General features: G+C 33.1%; 1 long non-coding RNA gene across 1 annotated transcript in view; it reads left to right on the top strand.

The window, feature by feature from the left end:
• Nucleotides 1–6720, top strand: part of LOC115274293 — a 144372-nt gene extending 137652 nt beyond the window's left edge. Inside the window, exon 5 of the long non-coding RNA XR_003901188.1 lies at nt 6581–6720. This is a non-coding gene — a long non-coding RNA (uncharacterized LOC115274293). The remainder of the gene's footprint in view (nt 1–6580) is intronic.
• The last annotated feature ends 5373 nt before the right edge of the window (nt 6721–12093 follow it).

The following is a 12093-nucleotide window of genomic DNA, read 5'->3' as shown; positions in this document are numbered from 1 at the left end:
CACCTGGTCACAAGTTACCATTCATTCTCCAATTCTCTTCAGCCCTTACTTTGCTCCTTCTTCCTCCTGACATAAAACTGTTCTCTAAACATGAGGATTCTCCCCTTCTCTGGTCACTGGGTAGTCAAGTAACCAAACCCCAGTTGTCATAGACAAATATTTTCTGATAGTTTTGTGTGGCCCTAAAAGCAGACCTTGAGGATTGCAATGAATTAAACTGATTTGTTCCACGAGTAGGTTTTAAAATGTTTCTCTCTAAGCATTCATAGTTAATCATAGACATTCATAATGTAAAAAAATAATATCCATATTGATATTAAAAAGAAAAAAGATTTTCATTATGAACAAATACTTCTTATGTAAAACTATTAACACTCTATTTCTTTGCAGACACTTTGAATTAATGTTCACTATTTTCAAGGCTTCTGTTTAGATTCTGCATGTACTTTCTAAGTTTTTCCTTCTTTATTTATAGACTCTCAGAAGTGGCATATGCATGGACCTTATAAATATGATGATTCTAGGCATAGAAAAATACATAAGTGAATTATTGTATATAAATAAAATCTTTTATTTTTACTGTATTTTTAGAGTGCATAGATTGTGTTATTTTCATTATTAAGTGTACTCACTATGCCATTAGATCTCCTTCTGATGCTTTCTACAGGTCAAAATTTAAAAAGGTAAGCAAGGAGTGACCCTGAGGTGATAGATTTATAGAGGTTGAGAACAGGCACATCGGTGTACATCTAAGTGAGGGTTATATTAAGACTAATCAACAGTTACATTTCAGTGTATATAGAATCTGTCTTATACAATTTTGGTTATATATTCTATTGCTAATTGAGTAATGATTATATTTCTATTTGATACATTATGTATTTTGCAAGATCATTTTTCAGCAGCAGGTTTTCAAACTGGAGTCTTCACATAGCAGCATCAGTGTTACCAGGGAACTTTTCAGGAAGTCAGGCCTTCAGTGCCACTCCAAACCAGACTGGAATGGGAAACCTAGGGATAGGTGCTTAACAATTTATGTATCAACAAGCCCTTGAGGTTGTCCTATTGCATGAAATTTGAGATCCGTTAGTTTAGTTCTATCCAAATCTAAGTTATCAAAGTTTTTTTTTTCCTTTTCAGTAAAGAAAATCATTAATCTTCTTTTTTATTTTTTTTGGTTGTTCTTTCTATCCTTTGAAATCGTATGTTAAGACCATCTCTTTTATGAAATGTAGTTTTGAAAGTATTGCATGAAAATCACTCAAAACATAAGAAGCCCTAGGCAGTTAAAAAAATATACCTGAACACAAGTTTATTTCATTCCAACAAGTTTTGTTTTTAATGTTTTATTTACTTTTGAGAGAGAGAGAGACAGCATGAGCTGGGGAGAGTCAGAGAGAGAGACACACACAGAATCCAAAGACAGGATCCAGACTCTGAGCCCGACATGGGGTTCCCTACCCACTTCACCTGACTTTTATTCAAACTGAATAAATGTACCAGTTTATTCTCTATTTATAATTCTGTTTCCATTTTTTTGCTTATTTGTTCCTTTGTTTTGTTTTTTTAGATTCCACATATAAGTAGAAACCATATGGTATTTATCTTTCTGTGTCTGACTAATTTAACTTAGTATAATACCCCTTAGATCCATCCATTTTATTGCAAATGGCAAGGAAAAATAATAAAAAGGACAAATAAATATTTTATGTTGAGAAAATCATAATCTATTCAGCAAACATTAGGCTTCATCAACCTATAAAATTAACTTTGAAATAAATTACAGTAATAGAAAATGGCATGTGAAATTGATGAAAACAGTATTGGTAAGAAAAGTTTTCATCATCTCAGGAAAAGCTCATAAAAAGCAAAAATATTTAAAAGGTTATGAAAATTTCAGTAAAAAGTAATAATTTGTTCAAATAGAATATGTATATGTTTTATGACATGCATATTACATATATATTTACATTTATGTAAGAGGATAACAAACTTACATATTAGATTCAAAATATTTATAACACTTGATGGCAAATATATTCAATAAAAACAATAAATTCCAAAAATAAGAATTTTACAGATGATAATCTTATGCACTGTACTTTTCAAAATATAATTAATAGACTAGCACAATTAGATTATCTTAGGATAAACTAATGCAAATTGTTCATCCTTACTCCATATATGCTGAACTAGAAGCTGGGGGAGAAGCTAGGTAATCTATATTTTAATAATGTCTCCACGTGCAAGGAGGGAAGGAAGGAAGGAAAGAAGGAAGGAAGGAAAAAGGGAAGGAAGTGAAGGGTAGGAGCAAGGAAAGAAATTCACCCTCTTCCCAATATTAAAACAATTCTCTCTTAGAAATGTAAAATGTTCACCATTAAGACAATTACTGAATTAATAAAGAAGTTGCTATTCCACCACTTTAAATAAATGATATTAAGAAATGAGATTACTGAATTTTAAAGTCTGGGGTATGGCTAACTTTACTAAGAAAAAAATAGGCAGGTTTTGATTCATTTATGGGAAGAGCAATATTGAAAATGAATTAGGAAAATGGTTTCAAAATATTAGAGAAAAAAATCTTAAAAATCCAGAGAAAATATACATTAAAAATAAATGAAAGATAAAAGCAGGATAGTTTTAGTTGGGTCCTCTGACTGCATAATTCCTGAAAAGACCAAGAAAGTAAATAGTTATGAAGTGGTATTAAGATCAAAGTCAGACCATATATAATCAATGTTATTGGCTTTTGTTTTTGACATTGACATGCTGTCTGCATGTCTGACACAAAAACAAGTAACAATAATAGCGAATCCTAGAAATATTGTCAAATAGTTTATTACTCATATCGAACGAAAACTCTTGGAAAGAATGTTATTTCCTCACTGCCTTCAATGTCACTACTTTTTTTTAAAATTTCTTTACCATTTATTGAGTTTTTGAGAGACAGAGTGTGAGTGGGGGAGGGGCAGAGAGAAAGCGAGACACAGAATCCAAAGCAGGCTCCAGGCTCTGAGCTGTCAGCACAGAGCCCAACAAGGGGCTCGAATCCATGAGCTGTGAGATCATGACCTGAGCCAAAGTCAGCCTCTTAACCGACTGAGCCACCCAGGCACCCTTGTCAGCCCTTCTTTAACCCCACATGGGTCAGGTTAGGTATCCATCCTCACCACCCCACAGAAGCTATCCTTTTTTCACCAGTAAGTTTTCTGTTGATAAATCTACTGGTCCATTCTTACACTTCTTACTTGACCTGTGAACAACATCTAACATAGGTGAACATTTTTCTTAGTGAAAAACCTTTTCCTCACTTAACTTGCAGGATACCACACTCTCTCAGGTTTCCTCCTTTATTCTAGTTGCCTTCTCAGTCTCCTTTCTAGCTCCTCTTTATTACTCCATCATATAATGTGGGTATCCTGGCTATAAGGTTAAGAGCCATCTATCTTTAGTGTTTTATTATCAATTTATTTTATTATTATTTAATATTTAGTTGTTTTTGAGAGAGAGAAAGAAGGAGAAAGAGGGAGGGTAGGAGGAAGGGAGGGAGAGAGAGAAGAGGAGCAGGGTAGGGGCAGAGTGAGAAGGAGACATAGAATCTGAAGCAGGCTCCAGGCTTGAGCACAGAACCTGACACAGGGCTCAAACTCATGAACTGTGAGATCATGACCTGAGCTGAAGTCAGACACTCAACCAACTGAGCCAGTCAGGCACCCCAGTGCTTCATCAATTTAAATTTTCTAATAACCTGTGTTCTTTTAATCTATATATCTAAGTTGATATAGATTATACGTGGGCTGGACCAACATGATGAATTGCTAATATTCAGCTGTCTTGATTCTTCCACTTGAATTCTTAATGTATCTAAGAACAGAGCTCCTCAGATTATCTCTAACCCTACTCATGATACATTGTTTTAAATTATGCCAACTTAGTTTTCCATCTATTTAGGATACTCACTTTAAAATCTTCTCTAACTTTCCTCTTATCTACAAATCAGCCAATCCTGGCTTTTGTACTTTCAAAATATATCCAGAGTCTGACCACTTCTTACCACCACATGTTTCAAACTATCATATTCTTTTTCCTGAAAAGTCCCAGTGGCATCTTTACTATATTTCTTTCTTCCTTTTTCTTGCTTTTAACCTATTCTCACAGAAAATGCAAATGTCTGTTCTATGAACTACCTGACCTTGAATTGACTTCTCATGACTACTGTGATTTCATCTCCTAATGCTTATATTAATAAAATACAAATAATAAGATGAATAAATAAGAAAAACAAATTAATAAAAATAATATTAAGAACAGTAATAATTCTAAATATAATTCTCTATGCCAGCTGCAGTATTAAGTGCTTTATATATATTAGTTCCTTTAATGACAATGGAAATCCCATGAGGCAAGTTTTAGTATCTCTACTTTATAGGTGAGGAAAATGAGTCCCATGAGTCAGCGTTCAGTGTCAATTTGATATGAGAGAATGGGATTCTAATATCTGCACTCTTAACTGTGCTGACGAATCCCTCTTTTAGTCTGCTCAGGAAGTGTGCTTATCTCATGATTCAAGTATTCTCCTCCCATGTATGTTTTGAAATAAAATGTGTCACAAATTCATATGGAGGTATATATAAAAACATCCATAGGATTATTCTCAATTGTAAAATCCTGGAATTAATCTGAAAGTTCATCAACAAGAGAATAAATAAATGAGTTGTGTTCTGTTCATATACCCAAAATATCCTACTGCTATTAAAATGAATAAACTGGAACTATTGATTTGCATATAAATAAAGTTTACAAACAATATGAAGCAATAAAAAGACAGTTGAAAAACAATAAAGCATCATGATATATATGGCTTAAAAACTGGCAAGACACTTCTCCATGTAGTTTATAGATACATATATCTTCTCAAAGCTATAAAGGCATGAAAAAGAATGACAGATAAAGTTAACTATAGGAGTTACTTTGATCTGGGTTAGGGAGGGTAATGAAAATAGGAAGGGTTCACGAGAAGTGCCAACAGTATTTGTCATATGTCTGCCTTAAGCTGGGTCATATGCCTATGAACATGCATTATGTTGATCTTTATTCCGTTTTGTATCTCTGAAACAATTTATAATACCAGTTTTGAAAACAAAATAATCATACCAGTAAAGAAAAAATGGTGATAATACAAATAACTGTATATTAATATATCTGAGGGACAGCTGGATGGCTCAGTTGTTTGGGCATCCAACTTTGGGTTAGGTCATCATCTCACAGTTAGTGAGTTTGGGCCCAGCATCCGGCTCTGTGCGAACAGCATGGAGCCTGGAGCCTACTTAGGATTCCATATCTACCTCTCTCTCTCTGCCACTACCCTGCTCATGTTCTCTCTCTCTCTCTCTCTCTCTCTCTCTCTCTCTCTCTCTTTCAAAAATGAAATATTTATCAAATAGGCTCAGGGGATATAGGAATCTCAGATATAGGTCATGACATTAAAATAAAGTTAAAAGAAGCATCTATTAATACTTGGGCAAGTTAGTTACCCTCCCTGTACTTCTTTTCCATATCTGCCAAGTGGGAATGAGGATATCTACAGATAAGGCTGTTGTGAGTATTAAATGAGTTAATATTTATTAATCACTTATAATGATATCAGGCACTATATGAAGTGTCAGGTATATTAAGCACTATAGAAATCTTATTTATTATTATTATTGCTGCCATTATAAAGTGCCATCACTTGAAAGATTAAAATGGAGACAGTCTTCATGTCCAGCTGAAGATAAATGTGCAATAAGTTATAGATGATCCATATCATGAAGTAATATGCAACATGATAGTGTAGACAGAGGTGTTTAGTCATATACTTAAGCAAATATAGGAAGGCATGGTGTCAAATAGCCTAATAAAAAATAAACAGTATTTGTATATACATATGTGTGTATAAATATATTCACACAAAAATCTGTGTAAATATATAAAATTAACAAAAACATCATTGATAGATTGTGTACTATATATATTTTTTAATTTTTAATGTTTAATTTTTGAGAGAGAGAGAGGAAAGGAAGAGCAGAGAAAAGAGGGAGACACAGAATCCAAATCAAGCTCCAGGCTCTAAAATGTCAGCACAGAGCCTGATGCAGAGATCAAACCCACAAACCGTGAGACATGCCCTCAGCCCAAGTTGGGTGCTCAACCAACTAAGCCACTCACGTGACCTGAATGCGTATTACATATTTAATAGTGGTTAAAAATTAGAAAAGGCCAAGAGGCTGTGAAAAGAGAGGTAAGAATAATAATGTAATATTGACTAACATTTATTAAGCATATTTTATTGTCCAAGCACTTTAAATAGTCTTTGTCATTAAGAACTATTAGCAGGTATGACTATATCTACATTTTACAGGTAAAGAGACTAATACTTAGAGTGTAGAAACCTAACCAGTGTTATACAGGTTCTAAAGTTGAAATGTGAATAAACTGCGACTTCAAAGTCTAAAAATTTACCCCCTGCCAAATATAGCTTCTATTTTATTTACTTTATGTCATTGCTTTTGCTTTGTTTTCTTTTGTCTTATATTAGATATAGGCAAAGCTTGTTTCGATTTCAGAAGCACTATCCCTTATAATAAGGAACTCACCTGAAACAGAAAAACCTGATAAATAGTTATCTTTTCTAGTGGAGCTCAAACTTCAGAACAAACATCTTCGGGTTTTTGATGTACAAAGGGGAGAATGCATATGTTTCCAATGTGTTTCTAAGTTCCCAACTAAAATAAATAAATAAATAAATAAATGGAAAAAAAGTAGTCACTGATTATTTTCTCAAATCACTATTTTACTTAATATATTTTTTATTGTGGAATACCTTTAGATGTACAGAGCAGTTATGAAGATAGGACAAATGTGAAGATAGTACAAAGAATTCCCATGTACCATGCACCCAAGTGCCCCTATTATCATCTTATTATATTCCATTTGTTACAATTAAGGAACCAATATTAATATATTATTAACTAAAGTCCATACTTCATTTGGAATTCCTAACATTATACTGAATCTCTTTTCTCTGTTCCAGAATCCTATTAGTACACCATATTACTTAAAGTTATCATGTCTTCTTAGATACCCCTCGGTCAAGACAATTTTCAAAATTTCCTTGCTTTGAGGATCTTGAGTGAGCATTTTGAAGAATACCAACTGGATATTTTATAAAATGTCTCTTAATTAGTATTTTTATGATTGTTTTTTCCCCTCCTTGATTAGGTTAGGGATATAGGTTTGAAGGAAGAAGACCACAAAGGTAAGATGTCATTCTTACCACGTCATATAAGGATTCACAGTATCAGCATGATATATCACTCCTGAGGTTGACTTTCATCATTTGGCTGAGATATTGGTTGTCTGGTTTCTCCACTATAAAGCAATTCATTTTTCTCTCCTTTCCATATGTTCTATAAAAATAAATCATTATATGTAGCCATCACTGAAGGATGCTCAAGGAGTGGGTAGTTATGTTGTGTGATCTTGTACCTTCCTGATGGCAGTATATCTACATAAATTACACAGATATTTTCTGCACAGCAGAATTGTCTCTTCTCACTCATTTATTATTTATTGTATTATACCTCTGTGGACTCATAAATATATTTTTATACTCATATTCTTCCATCTTTGGTCATTGGGAATCTTTTCAATTGGCTTCTATATCTTTTTGACATATTCCCATCATTGTTTGTTTGTTTATTTGTTTGTTTTAGCATTTTCTTGCTTTCTAACAATACAAGATGCTTTGGGATCCTAATGTATATTCCCTCCCTCAGTCCTAGAATTAGCCATCTCTTTAAAAAGCTCTGGTTATTCTTATTGAAAAAATGGTAATCAAAACCAATGGTCTCTATGTGTTCATTGCTATGAGTGTGTTGTTGTCTTTAGTCCCTTTCAGTTGGCAGAGCAAGGAAATATATTGAATGTGTATGTAACCTGTTTATGTACATATATCTATGTGGGGAATAAGTTTAGGAATTCCCTTAGCTTGCACCAAGCTCAATTTAACAAGGCTTAGAGAGGAAAGCAGCCACAGGGCAAAAACACCCTCAGTTAGAACAAAAGCATAGAGCAGGAAGTCTCTTCCACAGGATAAATGCATCAGAGAATAGGTAAGCAGGTAAACAGGGCAAAAGACCACCACAACAGGGTGAAATTACCCGGAGCTAATTAGCAAAAAAAAAAAGTGCTCTGTTGACCTTGAAGTAGCATGCTCTATCTGTCTCATCCCATAAGCAAGTTAAGATAAACAGACAAGGTACCTGGTGCCTGCTGTAAACAGCCATCTGTTCAGCACCAGTATTTTGTTTTTTATTGATGCAAACCCCTAACACCACATATCTTCAAAATCCCCTTTCTTTGACACAATTAAGTTAATGATCACTGTTTCATTATCTTTTTCTGTATGTCATCACTTTTGTAAGCCTCTGATCCTGATAAATACAGAGCAAGGAACTTTACTTGGGACTCTTGTCTCCTACTGGACCTTAGCTCCCTCAAGTATTCAATTCTGGGTCTGCTCTCTTGCTGGACAAGAGAGAACTCCAGACTCAAAGTCTGTGGCATATCTATACTTATTCATGTATATATGACATGTGCATGTGTGTCTGTATATATATTTACATATATAACCATTAGTTCTATATTAAGCCTAACCTAAGTTCATACCGATGGCTTCAACCATGATCCATTACCTTGTGGATACTTCTAACCTTGTTCCCTAGATTGTCTAATCTCCATTCCAACCATGAAAAATCTGGCTTCCATTTATTTATTTATTTGTTCAAGTCCAGTGTACATGTATAGTGGTTTTAGAATTGCTAATGCATACCCTCACAGGATATAACTCTATCAATTAGATTTTAATTTTTATATGTCATTCCTCATTTTCAGAAATATATCAGTTATTTTGTTTCCCTCTCAGACCCTTCAGTGAGGTTGATTCATTTATTTGTAATACAATTGGATTACTTTGTCTGGAAGCCAATCTGGGGTCTCTCAATTACCTAAGAGATTTCTTTTTTTTAAATCACAGACATTAGCTTTTAGGATAAATTTGTTCATTACTACAAATCACTTTTTTGGATTTTCATTGTAAAGTCCTTAAATCTGTATATCAAATTGGGAAGAATTTATATCTCATCAATGTTGAGACTTCCAGTTCATAAACATCGAGTATCTTGGCATTATTTAGATCTTCTTGATTTCTTTTGTGAGCGTTTTGTTGTTTTCTTTATAAATTTTTTTAGTTTATTTGTTGAGAGAGAGGTACAGTGCCAGATGGGGAGGGTCAGAGAGAGTGAGGGAGAGAAAGAATTTCAATCAGGCACTATCCCATCAGCACAGAACCTCATGTGTGGTTCAATCTCACGAATTGTGAGATCAAAATCTGAGTTGAAATCAAGAGTCTGATACTTAACTGACTGAGACACCCAGGTGGTCTGGTATTTTGTTGTTATCTGCATACATTCTATACGTATTTTGATAGATTTATTTAAAAGTCATTTTTGGTGTAAATTTATTGGTTTTGATTTTTTAATTTCAAATTTAAGTTATTTATCATCATCATGTAGTAATACAATTGACTTTTGTATATTGACCATATATCCTGTGATCTTAACTGTATTCATTTTTTTTCACCCAATTCCCCATCCTCTCCCTTCACCTCTGACAAGCAAATCAGTTCTCTATTTCTATTTTTTTGGTTGTTGGTTTTTGTCTTTTTGTTTTTGTTTTTTTGTTTTGTTTTTGTTTTTAGATTCCACATATAAGTGAGTCCATACATTATTTGTTTTTCTCCAACTTATTTCCCTCTCTCTATCCCTGCTTCTCTTTCTTTTCTTTCCTTCCTCTCTCCTTCCTTCCTTCCTTCCTTCCTTCTTTCCTTCCTTCCTTCCTTCTTATCTTGGACTATCTAGAACATCCAGAAATCCAGTATTGTGTTAATAGAAATAGATACCCTTGCCTTACCTTGTTCCTGATCTTAGAAGAAAAGAATCTTCTCTTTCATCTATATAGTGATGATGATGTTAGCTGTAGGTTTTTTGTAAACATTATCATTTCAGGAAGTTTTCCATATTCAGAATTTTCTGAGTGTGTATGTCATAAATGAAGGTTGTATTACGTTTTATTAATTAGTATAATCATAATATTTTACTTTTTTAGCCTGTTAATATTGTAGAGTACGATGATTAACATTTTACTGCTTATGCAGCCTCGAATACCTGGAATATATCCTATGTGATCTTGGTGTATAATTGTAAATACCATTGATGGAATCAACTTACTAATATTTTTCAGGATCTTTGCATCTATGCACATGACATAATTGCCTGTCATTTTGATTTCTTGTAATACCATATTGTGGTTTTGGTATCAGGGCATGACTAGTAAAAGTTAGGCAGTGTTTCCTCTGCTTCAGGAGATTGTAGAGAATGGTATTATTTATTTCTTAAATGTTGGGAAAATTTTACCAGAAAAATCATCTGTACCTGGTGCTTTCTTTTTAAATGAGGTTTTAAATTATTGCTTCAATATCTTTAGTAGGTGTAAGGCTATTAAAATTATTTATTTATTTTTGTGTGAGTTTAGCCAATTGTGCCTTTCAAGGAAATTTTCATCTAATCTAAGTTCTCAAGTTCTAAGTATTGCATTGTTTTTAGTATCCATTTGATTTCTTTTTAGTGCACATAAGATCAGTAGTAATAATTCCCATTTATCTTAATTTTTCAAGACTTTATTTATTTAGAGAAGTTTAGGTTACAGTAAAATTGAGAGGAAAGTACAGAGATTTTCTGTATACCACAGTACATCCTCCTCCATTTTTAACATCATTTACCAAGAGGATGCATTTTTTTTTTTATTCAAGATGAATCTACTTGGACACATCATAATTCCAAATGCCATAATTTACATTAGGGCTCACTCTTGGTGTATATTCTATGGGTTTTGACAAATGGACAATGATATATATCTGTCATTATAATATACTGAGTATTAGTTGACCCTTGAACAACTCAAGTTTGAATTATGAGGGTCCATATAAGTGGGCAAATATAGTACAATACAATAAATGTATTTTCTTTTCCTTATAATTTTCTTAATATTTTTTCTCTAGTTTACTGTGTTGTAAGAATACAGTATATAATTCATATTATGTGCTAATTAGCTGTTTATGTTATCTGTAAGGTTTCTGGTAAACTTTTAAGTTGATTTTAATAGTTAACTTTTTAGGGTGTCTAAGTTATTTGTAGAGTTTCAACTGGCATAGGGTTAGAGCCCCTAATTCCTGCATTATGCAAGGATCAATTGTACTTTTACTGACCTAAAAATCCTCTGTGCTCTGCCTATATTTATTTCCTCTTCCCACCCTGGAAACTACTGATGTTTTTATTTTCTCTATAGTGTTATCTTTTCCAGAATATCATATAGTTGGACAGATTTTTTTGTTCATTGACTAATACACATTCAAGATTCCTCAATTTCTTTTCATGATAGCTATTTATTTTTAGCACTAATATTCCATTGTCTAGATTTATCATAGTTTATTTTGCTTACAAGTTTTGGCAATTATGACTGAAACTTCTATAAATATTTGTGCACAGGTATTTGTGTAGACCTACATTTTCAACAAATTTGGGTAAGTATTAGAGTAATACTGGATCATATGTTAAGAGTTGTTTAGTTTTGTAAGAAACTGCCAAACTGTCTTCCTTAGTAACCTTACTATTTTGTGTTCCCACCGGCAGTTATTGAGATTTCCTGTTGTTCCCATACTTGCCAGAATTTGGTATTGTCAGTTTCCTGGGTCTTACCTTTCTGATAATAGTGATTGGTGTGTTCTCTCTTTTTACTTGGTTAGCCTGGTTAGAGCTTCATCAATTTTATTAAGCTTTTCAGGAGTGCAGACATTGTTTTTATCTATTTTTTCCTGTTTTAAATTTCTTTGATTGTGGCTCTTTTTTTTTTATTGTTTTACTTTTGCTTAAGGCTTAATTTGTTCTTATTTCTCTAGTTTTCTAAGGTGGTTGTTTAATTATATTAATTTTA

The sequence above is a fragment of the Suricata suricatta genome, chromosome 1 (assembly GCF_006229205.1).
Source record: "Suricata suricatta isolate VVHF042 chromosome 1, meerkat_22Aug2017_6uvM2_HiC, whole genome shotgun sequence".
NCBI lineage: Eukaryota > Metazoa > Chordata > Mammalia > Carnivora > Herpestidae > Suricata > Suricata suricatta.
The sequence above is the reverse complement of the archived record's forward strand: the minus strand, read 5'-3'. Positions and strand labels throughout refer to the sequence as shown.